Source organism: Protopterus annectens, chromosome 7.part0 (genome assembly GCF_019279795.1).
Source record: "Protopterus annectens isolate FY-2018-M chromosome 7.part0, PAN1.0, whole genome shotgun sequence".
NCBI lineage: Eukaryota > Metazoa > Chordata > Ceratodontiformes > Protopteridae > Protopterus > Protopterus annectens.
Genome location: NC_056739.1, coordinates 650,063,556 through 650,080,084, shown reverse-complemented (window position 1 = coordinate 650,080,084; position 16,529 = coordinate 650,063,556). Strand labels below are relative to the sequence as shown.

Below are 16,529 nucleotides of genomic sequence, written 5' to 3'. Positions count from 1 at the left end.
GTACATACTGCCCCCCAATCAATAAACTTCCTATGAATAGTAGCTTGAATCTTGCCAGTACTAAGACCTTGTAACTTTAAAACTAAAAAGGAAACTTGTTCCCCCAACTGAAGACCATCAAATAAAACTAAATCTATTATTGTGTAGATATTGTACAAAATAGTGAACTTCACGGTAACCCCCCTTACAAATAAATATCAAATCATCAATGTAATGAAAATAAATGAACATGTTTCTTGACATAATCACGTTGATATAAATATTCAACTTCAAATAAAGCCATAGTTAAATTAGCATACATGGGGGCAAATGGAGTCTCCCACTGCAGTGCCTTGGATTTGACAATATCATCACTGAATGTGAAAAACTTATTTACCAGACAAAAATGTACAAGTTCAATAATATAGTGGGAAAGGGGACTGTCACCTAAAAAAATAGTAGAGAGCCTCCACAAACTGGCTTGACAGGTCAAAAATAGAACGGAAGGGTTTTATTAACATGGCCTCTAAATAGATCATATCCCAAACTGTTTATATTTAACAGAAAGAAGCGCATGAAGTGTCTCTTTTGGAATCTTACACTAGAACACATTTTGAAATAAGCTATACCAAAACATGTCTATCAACCTCTCCCTACGTCATGTGGTAGTCCCATCCTCACAAACATTTGAACAGATATTGTCTGTAATAATTTTCTTTTCTGTTTTCCTTTGTAATGAAGTGACCACTAACAAACTTTAAAACTTGTAGAAATATCTGTAAATAATTGTATATATTATGTGTAAATGACTCCTGTTATTCACCATTTCTTTTTAAACTTATGCCTGTATTACTTCAAACATTCAATTTAATTGTATAAATGAACTGTTCTCGTTAGGTTCTGGTTATCTCAAGGCTAGAAGTTAAAAGGAATCATCTTGTTAATGGTCAAATCAAGGTTATATGTTCATAAAGGAATGTCATATTGTATAGTTTTGTATATTAAATGCTGTAAAATGCAATAAAATAAAAGTCTGAAAAAAATAGTAAAGAGTCTGTACACCATGTGTATGTTGGATACTGGTATAAAGACTCGTGTTAACCAATACATTCCTGTATTCCATTTCAAATGGGCAATTTTATCCAAAAAATCCTGTGTATCCCTAACATAGGATGGAAGTTTTGTAACAAAGAAAAGATATTCACGCAAAAAAAGACCAACGCTGTGAAGAAAACACTTGCAATTGGTCAACCTGATGGATTACTTAAACATTTGTGGATTTTCGGTAAACTAAAAACAGTCTATACTACAGCCATAAACGGTGGTGCTGCGGTAGTGTTGTCGCCTCACCGCAAGACGTTGTGCCATTCGATTCTCAGCTAGAGCGTCTTCTGTGTGGACACGTGTGAATGGGTGTACCTTTGTTGAAAAGGTTGTGCGTCAGGGCTGGCAAACTCGGCACGTAAAAAATCTACTGCAAATCATTAGCAGACCGGAGTTCTGCTGTGGCGGCCCCTAACCGGGAAATAGCCGAAAGACACAAACAAACAAAACTACAGCCGTAAACACCAAATTTCTTATCCATTTCATCCTTAGTAAAGTAATCCAATATATACCATTTTTCTATATAGCATCAAAGCTTCCTTATATTGCTCTATATTAGACTTTTCATATACATTTCTATCATTTAGATGGTTATAACACATTTGCATATACTGTCTATAATGCATAATTACAATTTTACTTTGTCAGCTGGTTTAAAAACTAATTCACAATTATTGTATAAACTTTTTAAAGCTACCCACTGTTCTTGAATTTAATTGTAGTGCACATTGTTCCCTTGTCCCACAAAATCAGCAAACAGTCCCTCCACAGCATAACCAAAAATGGCAGAAAACTATTAAATATACTCATTATTATAAGGGGGAATATATGTACTTTTATATTTAACTCTGGACATATATACTAGACAGCAGACATTAGTTTGTGTCCCATTCAGTTCTACTTCATCCGAAACACAGGAATAAAAAATTATCAACAGTGTTACTAATATCAGAAACATCACACATACTCACCACCATGTAATTTTTTTCACGAAAAAGGTACATTAAATGTAATTTGCGTACAAAAATCACATTTCAAAAAAATCTAAACAAGGTAAAACTGTAGGGATACATTTCAATCCCAAATTAACTCAAAACCAAATAAATTCATCACCACAGAGTTAAGAACAGAACTGTTGCTGTTAACATTTATAATACCAGTAACATTACTGCCATCTACCTTTCTTATAGTTCGATTGTCCTTCTGTGCCATTGTTGGTATACAGTCCATAGCAGTTTCTTCTCCATTTTTTTGTTGTTCACAAACTGTTCATTAGTATTGGCAACATCATAAAACCTTTGTTTATGAAATGCTGGTCCCTGCGTTGGTGGAAGGAGAAAAAAGGCACACTCGTCATTTTCCCAATCCGCGTTTCCATCCATATCTTTGGAAGACGCAAAAGACACCACTGACTTTTTTTTGACAACTTTCGTTTTGCCCACGCGTTTACTGACATTTCTAAAGGACGCGTGGCAAAACGAAAGTTGTCAAAAAAACTATTATAGTCATGCATATCCCTCTTAAAGTTTATTCTTTTTTTGTTCAATTCAATCCGATTCATAAGATTTCAACTTTTCATTAACACCATTAGGTAGGGAATCAGAATTGGCGGGACCTACTAGTAGAAAGTTCAGTACATAAAGCTTGTACCTCTTCCTTCATTTTCCAGTCCTTAACAATACAACGTTCAAGGAGGATGTTAATCCATTCAAAAGTACAGCGATGGGCAGATGCTACCTAACCCAGCGGGTTTGAAATTTTTGAAAGCCCATAACCCCCTACGTGTTACATCAAATTCCAAAAACCTTTTCAGACTGAGGCATTAGGAAGTGTGTGTTAAGTTTCCTTAAACAAAAGATTTTCCAACTTGCTGCATAATCCTTGCGCTTCCACAGTAAAAGCAGCAGATTAAATGCACCTACATCAAGGAATGGATTGTCAACTCGGCGATTCCTTTCCTCAACATCCCTTTCCCTAAATCTCGCAGATGGATCACCATTTCTGACAGAATGATCATCAGTATGAAAAACATACTGACCCATAGTAGGATCACTGGAGTTTACTACGCTATCAACTTGGAGATCATTTCAAGCCTAGCCATTTCATCCCAATGTAATACCACAGCTATGCCAGTCAGTACCCAGGATTGCATGGAGTAATGACTTCCCATGTCCTGGAGGGTTGTGGGCACTATCCCTGGTAAGAATTTATGGTGCCCCATCCACTCGTCCAGGTTCCTTTGGAACAGTGTCAGAGGTGCTCCTCTGTTTCACATGAATTAGTAGCCTATTCCAAACACGCTGCAGTCATTGGGAGACAAATCTGTCCCTCTAGCATGTCCTACTTAAGTCACAGGCCATACTTCGGTCCCTGGAACGGCTAGCTCTAGTCTCACTTGATTTACACATGTGCAAGTTCATTAGGTTTGGGTCCAAGACTGCTATGTAAGCCAGGCATAAGTTTACCCAAAGAAGTCTATACGATACAGAGTATAGTGACAGGGACTTTAGTCAGTCTGTGTAAGGCACGTGCTGGAGTCCCTTGATCTGCTTGTTAGAAACCTCAGAGGTCTCTCCAGTTGCTGTAGGCGCTTTGTAAGGTACATGCTTGAATGAGGAGTTAAGGTCACAGTCAACGTGTGATCCCGGATCCCTTACCACTTCGTAGGTATTTATGGTATTGTTGTTGATTTTATAGTGTGAAGGGACACTGTTTTTGCCAAAGAGAATGATGATGCATTTCACTGCATCCTGTTTTGAGACAGTGACTAAGACACCAGTCGTTGGTCTGAGTAAGACCCTCCTGGAGTATACGGACATCATCTGGAGATTCAATAATTGCACCTAGTTTGCAATTGTCCGCATACTTGGTCAGCCACAACCCCTTAGTTTTGGCCTGAACTTCTGAGAAGTATATACCAAACAGTACATGGCCTAGCACTGATCCTTGTGGCACCCTGCTTGTGACAGGTCTGGTGCCTAATGTGTGCTCTCCCACTTAGATAGTGTGTATCCTGTTTGTGAGCCAGTTGGCAACCCATTTTACAACAAAGGGGTTTACAACCAGTTTGCTAAGTTTATAGGTAATGTCAGAGTATGGGATTGTCTTGAAAGCCTTTGCCAAGTTGAGGTATGCTGTGTGCATAGATTTGCCCATCAATGACCCTGGTCACATTTTTGAAGAAATCCACTAGATTTAACAGGCAGGATCTGCTCCTGATGAAGCCGAATTGGGTTGGAACCAGGGTTTGGAGGTTGCCTATGTCTTTATTTATGAGATCCATGATACCAAACATATACTCCTCCAACCTTTAGACTACAACAATTCTCCTCTCCTTACTTTAAAATAACTTCATAATAATTAGTACTGAGGTACCTCAGCTATGCCGCTGATCGATACTACAGTTAAATCTCATCTTTCTCTTCCTTAGCTACTGTACTCCCCAACCCCCCTTCTCATAACGGTTTTCTTTCTCTCTCTCTCGACTCTCCTAAACATTCCTCCCCACCCCTCTACTTCAACCGTTCTATTCAATACTTCTTCCTCTCTACCAACTTGGTTTAGTCATTAAAGATGTCTTGGAGGCGGTTTTATTTTATTTTTTTTTCTGATGCCCCATTTTAAATCCACATTTTTACTCCATGTTTCTACCTCTACTATTTTTTAAGTTATACTTTTTGCTGATTTTTTTCCTTTGTTAATTTCCAATATGCCACGAATGTATATAGTTATGTATGCATATTCACATTACTTGCATTGTAACTTTGCTATTGTTATTTTGTTTGTGTGGAGCTTGCTATTGTTATTTTGTTTGTGTGGAGCTTTCTAATCAGGTCTCCACTAAAAATGGGCCACCAGCCCAGTTGGACCAACCCGGTTAACAAAAGACATAAATAAATAAAGAAACATGTTCCATGGCTTTACAGATGAGGCTGGTCAAGCTTATGGGTCTGCACTTCCCAGGGTCTAATGCTAGGCCATCTTTGTGGAGGGAATAACTGTTGCTGTTCTTCATTCCACAGGAACAAAACCTGTGGTTAGGCTACGACTGAAAACGGTACTCAACAGTGAAGCTAATTCATGTTTTAGTCTCTTTAGAAGACAGCCTGGGATGCCGTCTGCTCCCACAAAGGCTGTGTTTTTTTGCCTTGGTCAAGGCTTTAATGACCTGCTCTTCAGATATGTGGAGGGGGGGGGGGGGTTGGGGCAAGGTCTGTGATAGGTTTGGAGGGTATAAGGGATTGAAATTTTCACCAAACCTATCCACTAGTAAGTTTGCTATCTCTGTGGGGTCAGTGTGTGTGATACCATTAGTCACTAGTTCTGCACAATCTTGGGTCCTACCTTTCAGGCTACATACATAGGTATAAAAATGCCTTATGGTTATCCTTGGCTGTGCTTGCTAAGTTTTTCTCAAAGATGCCCTTACAGGATTTGACTTGTTGTCTTATTTACCTGTTGAGGCTGAGAAGGGTGCTTTTCCATTGTTGTGGCCTTGCCTTTGTTTTCCTGGACAGCAACATTTTTGCATTTACTGTAAAGTTTGCTGATGCTGGGCGTCTACCATGGTGGCTTGATTTTTTACTTGGGGCTCTGGCTTTGATTCTTTCTGACACAGCAGATTCTATGCACTTATGCAAGTGACTGCACAGGTCTTTCGGGCAAGCTTTGTTGCAGATACCACTTCCAGCTGGGGGTGGGGCTTGGAACGCATTTATACATTCACCTCGAAGGGTATATAGTTTGACTTGGGGAAGTGTTTTAGTCCGACTTCACCCTTTGCAAGTTACGGTGTTAGCGCCAGCTCGAAGGTGACCAATTTGTGGTCAGATTTAACTAACTAGGTTTCGACAATTGTGGCAGTGCATCTTGTTTGTCATGTTAGTGAGGACCAGCTCTAGTATGTTTGTTCCTCTTGTTGGGGTATGAACAATTTGTTTCAGGGCATTTGAGTTAAAGTCAATTAACTTCTGCGACAGTGTTTAGGGCTAGAGTAGGTTTCCCAGCTGATGGTGGGATAATTAAAATCCCCCATAACCAGAGTGTTCGGGAATATTTGGATCGACTCCAGTTTGCTCAAGCAAGCTTTGTGCACGTCATGCCCTATGGAGGGGATCTATAACTGGTTATGACTTAAGTCTTACCCACAGTGACCTGAACTTAGGAGTAACTCAATGGAGTTGTCCAGTCTAACTAAAATGTAATTTACACCTAGACGGGAGATGAACTTCTCTCTAACATAGACAGAAACGCCACTCCTTTGGTTCTCACACGTTCATTTTGTGGTCTGAAGCTATGGAAGGCATTGCACCCTTGGAAAGCCAGGGTACACTCAGATTTCTGTGACTGCACAGACATTTACATTTTTCAGTGATAGAAGTGCTTACAGGGTGTGCAGTTTTTGGTTTAGGATCCTAGTGGTTAGCAGCATGACCCTTATTTTGTTAGGACTGGCAGCACTATGGGGGTGTTATACCGCCCCAGGTGACCCATGTCAACAAAGTTGGCAGGAGAAACAAGGGTAGTCCAACTGTCTATAATGATAGGTTGAAGAACTGTTATCACAAAGGGGGTGCTTTTCAGGGCCGATCAAGGAGGTGCTCAGTTGATGGAGATTTCTGCAGGGGGGAGGGGTGCTGGTGGTTTAATAGGTCACAGCTCATGGACAGGGGAAAAGTACTAAGGATGAGGACTACATTAATGTGCTACACCTGTATCACATGGAAAAACTGTCAAATTTACCTGCCTGGCTATGGCACAGAACTGCGTGGCAGTGAGCAATGCTGCACAATGTGCAAGCAAGCAAAAACCTGCTCAAACGCAGGGCTTAAATACCAGAAGCTAAAAACTTGAAAACATTTTAAAAAGGTTTAAAAGGACCAGTGAGATGCTTACTCCTAGCCCTAGACCACTCTCCCTTCACAATCAGCACATGACTCTCACTAGAGTGCAGAAGGGCCCTTTCCAATCAAAGATGGCCAGGAAAATATGCTCAGAACAAGCAGCAACTTACAAACAAACCCAGATGCAGCAAACCTGAATCTGGAGCATGCTACAGCTACTAGTGAGCCTAGTTTCAGTAGGAAACACTACACATTGTTTAACACAGCAGAAAAATAGCAGTTAGACACTTAAAAAAACATTAGTTCCCAATCTTGAAATGTTTGAGGAAGACTAGAAGACCGACCTGTGGCCATGAATCGAAATAATCACATAATTATTCAATTAGTAAAACAATTAATTAAATATTTCCAATTGCACTCTGTGTTTAACCCCCAAGATACCAAAGTGTTATACTTTAAAATATGCACAGTCTCTTTACGTAACAATTCGTCTTTGAGTGTGACATTTTCTCACATCTTTCCTGTCACTAGTTTGATTAGTACATAAATATTTCACCTTCAGTAATGCATTTATAACTGATTGTTTTACTAAGTGTAATTATGGGATTGTGTGTTTTACTACGTGAATGATTGTGTGCTTTAGACTGTGTGTGTGTGTGTGTGTGTGTGTGTGTATATATGTATACACTATATATATATATATATATATATATATATATATATATATATATATAAATAATCACTGTTTTTGTATGCTGTACTACTTCTTGAAGATGTACAGCTATGGCGCTAGAGGTGATTAAACAGTTCATTTATTCAGTGGCCTGTGGTTTTGTTTAGCTATTTTGCTGAGTCGTGTTTGCAAAACACAACCATATATAAAGCCTTCTTTAACTTAGAAACCTCAGCTTTGTGTAGTGTTGGCCATTGTTTCTAACAGTAAATGACATCACATACTCTGACCAGGAGGACATAGCCAATCTATTGGCAGTTAAATTTAGCTCCAACTTCACCTCCCCCTACATTCCATGATCACATACTTACATCTGCAAGAACAAGTCTTCAAAGCACTTTCCAAGGCCAAGAACACTACTTCTATGAGGCATGATAACACACTAGGCTGCCTACAGGCCAGCCTGAAACCAGTCCTGTCTACAACCTATACAAACTACTCAAAATCATCCTCCAAACAGGCTTTGTGTTAGACACAGAGGATACGTCAGCCCTCTGCACAATGGTGGGGCATCAATGGACCTAGGTAATACAGACCCACAAGTTCGACCAGTCTCATCTGTAAGGCTATGGAGAAGATCCAACCATGCATCCACAAGCCCCTTTCCCCCATTTTTGCATATGGGAACTGGATGTCACTTCAGCACCGACAATCATCTAGAGCCAAGGTTTACATGGAATTAGAAAACATGGACATACGTAACCTACAAACTCACCACCAAAGCTAGTTCAGTTTTGTCAAGGGCAGATCCTGCCAGCTTCACCTGGTCAACATCTTCAAAAAGGTAACTGAAGCAATGGATTGGTGGGGGGGGGGGATTTCAGTACACACCACATATCTATGCCTCACAAATGCATTGAGCGCCACTCCTCACTCAGGTAATGTAGATAAACTCAACCAGGTAAATGTTAATTATTATGCAACTTATTGGATAGGAAACTGGCTCACACACAGGACCCAGAAAGGTAGGGTAGGTAGCCCTACCTCCTCCACAACACCTGTCACTAAAGATGTACCACATGGTTCAGTGATGGGGCCACTCCACTATGGCATTTACTTTGTATTCAGCATTTATTAGGAGTGAAGGACTTGGCTTCTAAAGATCCTCACAGATCAAAAGCCAATTGAGTTTCTGTGAATCTATAAAAACTGGAGTATTTCCTAATCAACAATATTAAACTGTAACCTTCATGTGGACCTGGTATGGCATCAGAGAACACAGAGTAACTGCGTTGTGAAGTAGGCAAGTATGTGAATTTTTGACCCATGACTAGCCAAGGGAAAATGGTGCATACATCCTACCTGAACCTGGCTAAGGCTTTTGATACAATACCCCACTCTGGTATAGTTGTGAGACTGACGGAACTGGGCATAATTGCTTACATAACTCACTAGGTTGCCAGCTGGCTCACCGACAGGACCCAGGAAGTCAGGATTGGCGAGACCATCTCCACTAAAGAGACCATTCACCAGTAGGGTACCTCAGAGCTCCATGCTGGGACCGCTCCAATTTGGCGTCTACTTCTTGGAGATAAAGGCCAATGTCAAAAGCCTTTGATTGACCAAATTCACAGAAAACTGCAAACTGGGAACCATCATAGATTCACCCATGACAGAAATTTCTTACAAGTGGGTCTAACACAGACAACCGACTGGTGCCAAAGTCACAAATTAAAACTCAATGCCAAGAAATGCATTATAGCGCCTTTTGGGAAAACTGCCACCCAGGCTAATTACTCCATTGATAAGACACCCAAAGAGCTGCCCCAGTAGTTTGGATCTGGGAACACATGTAAACAGCAATATGGCCTTTGACCAGCACATGGTCAAGGCAGTAAGAAAATAATTCTATATTGCCCAACTAATAAGTAAGGGCATGGCATCCAGGTTCAAGGAGGTCACAGTGTCACTTTATTCCGCCCTTATCAGACCCATCATTAAGTATAATGCCCCTTTTGGCATGTACTTGACTATACATATGCAAAAGCTGGAATGCCCACAAAGGTTTCTTACCAGGAGAATCCAAGATATAAGCACACTGTTCTATAAGAACTGCCTTAAAGACCTCTCTCTCCTCTCAACAACATATAGGATATGGAGTAAAGATCTATGCCTGCCAAACAAGGTGGCCTCAGATCCCGGTCTGATGGACCTTTCGCATATCCGCAAAATGAACAGCATCAGAACCACTAGATCCAAATATTTAAATTTTGCTTTTGACATAAACAAGACATTTTGGCAAGAGAAGTATGTCCCTCAGAGGATCCCCATGCTCTGTAAAAGGCTCTCCCCTCCATATGAAGCAGAGTCCATCCCTAACTCTATTTAAGTGCAACCTTGACCAATGGATGGAAATTGTAAATTCACCCTGGGTCTGGCCCCCATGTCTCTAACAGAAAGAGACACAGTAATACCCAAATTAACAATTTCTCCACATAACCTCTAGAAACTTCCTAACTCAGATACCCCCCCTCAATAACCACCCATGATACGCAGGGAAACAGTTGGTTTGGGTTGCACGGCTAGACTTAAAGGTCCCAGTGGGTATTAGCCTAATATATGCCTATGAACCTATGAAACATCTATGCCCCACTGCCTAACTACTGGCCCACTTTTCTGACACAGATAATGTCCACTCTAATATCATTGTCTGCAGCTGTCAATCTTCCTTTCCAAATTACCTGCATTGCATAATGTTACATAGTCATGCTCCTTAGTGCATCCATTTTCTCCTTTTGATTAGACACAGAGTACCCATACCATTTTTATGTTTCTGTAACTTAAAGTTCAGTCACGGAGACATACTTTCCTAATCCAGCTAGGTAAAGATGGAGCTTCTCTCTAATAAAAAGCAGGGATCCCTGCCAGCCTTCTCACTCCCCTTCTATCAACCCATTTTCCATTACTCAGTGTCACAGTTAGCTCCATGACCCTTTCTTTCCTCAGAATAAGATGGTTACATCCTATCCCTCATCAATGGGATCTCTGCATTACTCTCCTGGCCCTGCTCACAGCTACCTCATTTGTACTTGGGCATCACTGATCTTCTGGAGGAGGAGACACCACCTCATGTGTCAATTCCTCAAGAATGGTAACATCTTGATCAGCTACTCCCAAATCAAAGCTCTAAGATAAGATGCACAGTAAACTTATCACATCTGCTCCCACCTATCTCTTTTTCCAAAATTCTTAATAACCCTTGGTGACCACATCTGGTTCAGCAAGACTCCACCTTCCCAGAATGGCTTTTATCTCCTTCACTTCCTAATCTAGATAATTACTCACACCTGCAACATCTCCTCAGTCTTATCCAGACTAACAAAGTGTAGGTCACCATTCTAACATGATTATTTTGATTTCTTTCTCACGCCGTAACACTGCAGTCTGTAACAAAGAAAATCCAAAAAGAACACTATAAAGTACTGTAAGATTAAACGGGAGCTTCACCAAGCTATAACAAAAGCTCATGTCAAACGAGAAGATAACAATGACAGTGAAAAAGTTAGCACTGAAGTCAGTCTTCCTCTGTTAGCTGTTCTACTATAGTGTCACAAACACCACTACCATATTTCTGTAAAGCTTGCCACCTCTGCTGGCAACAATTAAACTCTGTGAAAGATACAGAAAATAAAAAAATTACATAGCCTACACAAACTAAAAAAAGTAGTCAAGATCTAGGCAGTAAAAGTATTCAAATAATGTGCTTGGAACAAGAGTGTAAAGACTTAATACAGCACAGGTATAGGAGGGTATACAAAACAAAAACCTTAATGTACAAAGAAAGCTTTAAAAGGACATTAGGACCAGCACATGCCTACAGTGACTCGGCTTTAAAACAAAATTAAAAGGTACAGAAGTCAGGAAAAAAAGACAACAGAGTCCAGACTGGCACACACATATGCTACTAACTATTCAATTAAAAGCATTTAATGTCATCCTGTGGTGAGGGGGATAAAGCCCTTACTGTAATCCAGACAAACAGAGTTTGGATAGCAGCTTGGATGCTAGAATGTCCAGGACTAGAGGGGTGAAATAAGCAACCTCTAGGGTAGGGTTCATGGTTTCCCAGCCACAACTGCTCTTTTGCAAGCCTGGGTCCATTCTAAAACATGACTAGTCCCTGGCCCAGGGAGGTTAAGCCAAACCCTCAGCCTACCAGGACGAATGTCACATCTTCATGGCAGAGGACAGCTAAAGAATACAAGGACTGGAGCACGAAGTACCCTGCCTGGATGACAAGTCTCCTCTAGACAGCTGATACTCGGCACAGAGTAATTATCTGCTGCTATCCCCGCAGCTGAAGTCCTCTCAGTTATTATAGTTGCATATTATTCACAAAAAGCTGCAAAACATAATTCCATCTGTGTTTTGATTTTATAAACTGCTTACTGAACTAAACGTTTTAGCATATTTTTGCATCTATAAATATGTATACGTTTTTAGCATATCCTTGTATTAAATTTGCTTTGTTCACTTCTTATGGGATCTTATTTATCTAGGCTGTGGCTGCAAATGGTCCAGTGAGATCAGTGCTCTACCTTTGTAAAAATAAACACTTACCTATTAGAGACATAAAGGACTTGATATAATAACTGTGGTATAACTACTGTAAATTTACTTCTTTAGACACATTGCAGAGTTTATTGCAAATCAAGTAACTTTCCTGAAAGCATTACATTCTGGATAGAAAAGTCCTGAATAACCTAAAAGCATGAGAATGAGGGAGCGTACAGATTAGTAAAGAAGTATATACTTAAAGGAGTACAGAAAACATACAAAATGAAACGTTTCTTTAATGCCTGACACTGACACATACCAGAAGGTAAATAGAAAATTAACTAAAGCATTTACAGCACACCTCTCAACTGGACAGATTTTTTCAGAATGTCAAGATTTTGCCTCAAAATTTCAGTCTGTTCCTCATAAAATTTATGTTTTTCCAGCAAATCACCTGGATGATCTGCGGAATGAAATTACTAAATAATGGCATACAATTGAGTCTGAGACTTCATTTCCTTTTAGAAAATGCATTTTAACACAAACCATGTTATTGCAGCTACTTTCTAAGTTTGTAACCTGTCCCTGTTTCTGGGCCTTTGTCCTCCCATTATGTAAAGCTTTGTCCGGATTTCTTGAGCCAAAAGGTTGAGAGATATGATTTACAGTTAAGAGAGGAGTGTTTAAACAAAAAACTTACTAGATGTGCTGAACATAAACTACTGCCAAAACCGACCGTAACACAGGTGCAGTGTTAGCAACTCCCACAAAGCCAGAACGGTCAAAACAACATGGTACCGACGGGGAAGTCATGCAACGGTCTGTATACAATAGATGTAGCATAATTAAATACACCATTATGATAAAAGTGAAATGTTGCAATACAATGAGAACACCAACTTCAAAAAGCTGTCACAATCAGCCCACGATGAGAATGCTCTGCAGACTTGTACATTGCTTTACAAGTACACATGCAAATAAAAAAAAACACAACTTCTAAAACAAATTTATAAACATGGCAAATACAGTCATAAAACAGAAAACGTGAGAAGACAGTGTCTACTACTTTGCCTCATTAATAGCACATTGGATTGTGCACCGTGAGGAGACATCACTCACCTAAAGGCTACTTACAATACCAAGCTCCCTAAGCCCCACCGGTATACAATTCCTCGTATCCTCTGCCGTTTCCCACCCCCTTACTTCCGCACGCGAGGGCCAGCCACAATTAAACACAACATCCTGTCCGCCCCATAAGCTTGATCTCCTCCCCAAAACGTGAGGCTGTTTATAAACTGATTTGTAACATAGGCTTTATGAAATTTAGTATTAGTGTTTTAATGCTTAAAAGTTCATTGCTTTTCTTACCTATTTCGAAAGTATGGTCCTTCAAATTCTAATTATGTGAAAAGAACTGGGTTGTACGCACTTACATAATATGAGCATTATAAATAAAAAGAATTGATTAAAAACTAATGTACACAGATGTTGGAAATTTCAGCTAGCATGTTGGGTTACGTAGTTCCCTCACGCATCATTGTTTTGGAAAACTACATTTCCCACAAGACAGTGCAGGTTACGGTAAATGATATGAATGTTATTAAGCTCCTGAAGAGAAATAAAAATATTAGAGTAGTATTTCTTAATTTGTTCACAGTCTCGTCTGTAGATGTGGAGTAACGTTCACTTCTGCGTGGATGTACGAGTGGCTCTAGCTATTAACATTGTCTAATTTTAATTCTGCCATCACTCTTTCCTGAAATACGCCCCCCTTTCCATATAGTTTGTCTAACGGTTGCATGGCACATATGAAGCGATATTGAATGTGGAGTAAATACATTAGTTTTAGACCACCTGTAGGGTTCACGCTGATGGGAATAGCAGATATGATGCGTGCAAGTCTGAAATGCGTCACTAAAAGTTACATTCATCTCTGATTTTGTGTTTTGATTTAGTTGCATCACAACATTTTTGTTTGACAGACCTCTATCTCATCTCCTCAGTTGAGTTACGGCTAAATGGGGAGGGAGGGGGGACGCGCGCGCGCGTGTCCGTGCTGCGGGAGTGCGCAGTAATAGGGGTCAGTGAGGAAGCGCGAGATATTGGTAGAGACGACTGAGAGTGAGTGCTGTATGCTGTTGTTTTGCTGTGATTGTAGTGGGGGCGTAAAGTAAAAAGTTTTCATCTGCTATGGTAAAATTAGTATGCTTTTAGTTTCTGCTCGGTGAGATTCCTTTGGAGTCAATACGTGATGGATTTATGATTACCGCTCTGCATTGTTTCTGTCGTTCTGGTAAGTTTATTTTTTTTTCTTAAAAGTCCATTTCTACAGTGGATTAAAGCGTAACTTTTATTTCGGAATTTACAAATTGCAGACAGCGGCAGAGTTGGAGTTTTAATCTTATCGGAGGGTACTTGATGTCATCATGGATTCTTGGATTTACATTTGACTAAGAAAGGGGAGGAATTTTGTCTGTGTTAGCACAGCCTGAACTTTAGTTGTTGTGGATGACTGGATTTTCCGTTGTCAGAAGAAGCGAAAATTCCCAGCTGTTGTGCGCAGCGTCCTTGTACCTTCATGTCTTCCCCCTGCCTCAAAGTACCGCCCGGGGATTTCACTTCTGTCTAACTTCTGGATGATGTTTGTGATTTGCACTGAGGTATGTAGAGAATCACCCCCCACTTTTGAAAAAAAAAAATGCCAACAGAAGGTTTTAGTTTTCGGCGTGACTTTTCAAAGTTGTAAACATTGATGGTATGTCGGTTAAGGTGCCCAAACACAGCGGGTTTAAATAGTAAAGTGTCTTCTCACTGTTTCTGTATTCATTGACACCAGCCATTGCTGTTCCCTTTGTTTGATGTTTCTGTTTAGATACTTCGCAGCTTTCCTTGAAACTTTTTAAAGCCACATTTCAGGTTTTGAGTTATTTGTAGACTTGACATTGTTTTTGTTTACACATTAGGTATGGTGTTGGAACTTTTACCAAGAGTGGTGGTATGTGTATATGCTTGGTGCAGTAAGTTAACTTGCAACCAGCTAGTTGCACATTATAACATCTGTAGTCCGAGTCGTCATCAAAGTGGTTAATGGCACTTTAGTAGATGCATTTAATTTCTGCTTTTCTGTTCGGGTGTCTTCTTTTGGAACGAAGAGGCTGGTGTATATGCAATATACACACACAAGAGGAACACCGAATAATAGCGCTCTCTGCTTAAGGCAGTGGAGCCTGACAGTGAATTTAGTGGACCAGAAAATCTGAAGGTCGGTAAGAACGGGATATGTGACATCCGTATACACTGCATATTCATTCTGGCATGTTATGCCCACTGTTGGCGAAGTACCTGTCAACTTTTTTTTTATCTCCAAGATCCTTTCTGTAAATGGTCCCTGCTCATTAGGGACAGTCCATTAAGCAAGTGTATGATTGTGTGTGTCTGACAGACACACAACGGTCCTCGAGTTTGCCTCAATGTTGTGTTGTTCATTTGTAACTGTTATGACTTTTCTGAACGACATTAAGTGTTGGTGAATTGCACCAAAGCTTATAGTTAGACTCCTTTAGTTTTAACAGTGTTTGTTAATAGTGCAATTCTTGTGTTTTCCCCCTTTTGGCTCTTTATGTCTGGGGTGTTTATTTGATTATTTCCCTGAACCTTTTGACACCTTTGCTAGCCCCTTGAACTTGTCAGCCAGCTTGATAGAGGCATGTTAATACATGTTTTTGTTAAACACCCACAATTGCTGGTATCCTGCAGAAGTATATTGTCTCTGTACAGCGAACACTTGAGATGATGGGCAGAGTTATTGCTGTTACAGTAGTGATAACATTTATGTTATCATTTTCTAATCTGTTATTGTAGATGAGATGTTCTGTGTCATGTAAGTATTACTTGTTAACTGGTTTGGGGTGATGGACAACTAAATGCATCTGGTTCTGTTGCTTACACCTTACCCCTTTTGTTCATTGTCAATATTATAAGTGCAATAAAAATTTAAATTTAACCAGAAAATATAAAAGTTACTTAAGTAAAGATTGTGTGTATATGTCTGTCTCTGTGGTGTTTATATCAAGTTTTCAGTTTATTGTAGAATACTGCCTGTTACAAAACATCTATCGCAAAGGACAAAAAAAAAAAAACGCTGCGATTTGTCATCATATCTAAAGGAAGGAAGATTCCCAGTCTATTTTATTTTATTGTTACTATCTTTAAGTTACAGCATGCTGTGATATGGAGAGCTCTGGTGCTTGTTTTTGTATATATAACACAATAAAGGCACTTTAGTTGGAGTATAGTTTGCTTACAGTAAAATAACTCATGAGAGCGCATTTTCCTCAGCTTAAGTAAAGTTTATTTTCGACTTTCATAGGAAA

General features: G+C 39.8%; 1 protein-coding gene across 3 annotated transcripts in view; it reads right to left on the bottom strand.

Annotated features, from left to right (window-relative positions):
* HMG20A (high mobility group 20A) overlaps window positions 1-13,683 on the bottom strand; it is a 1,114,809-nt gene extending 1,101,126 nt beyond the window's left edge. For 2 of the 3 annotated variants that reach the window (XM_044077217.1, XM_044077219.1), the window contains exon 1: window positions 13,276-13,376. The gene's annotated coding sequence lies outside the window, so the exon portion shown is untranslated. Of the gene's footprint in view, window positions 1-13,275; window positions 13,377-13,524 lie in introns of those variants that run through there. The other variant, XM_044077218.1, reaches the window with a different exon arrangement.
* Between the last annotated feature and the right edge of the window lie 2,846 nt (window positions 13,684-16,529).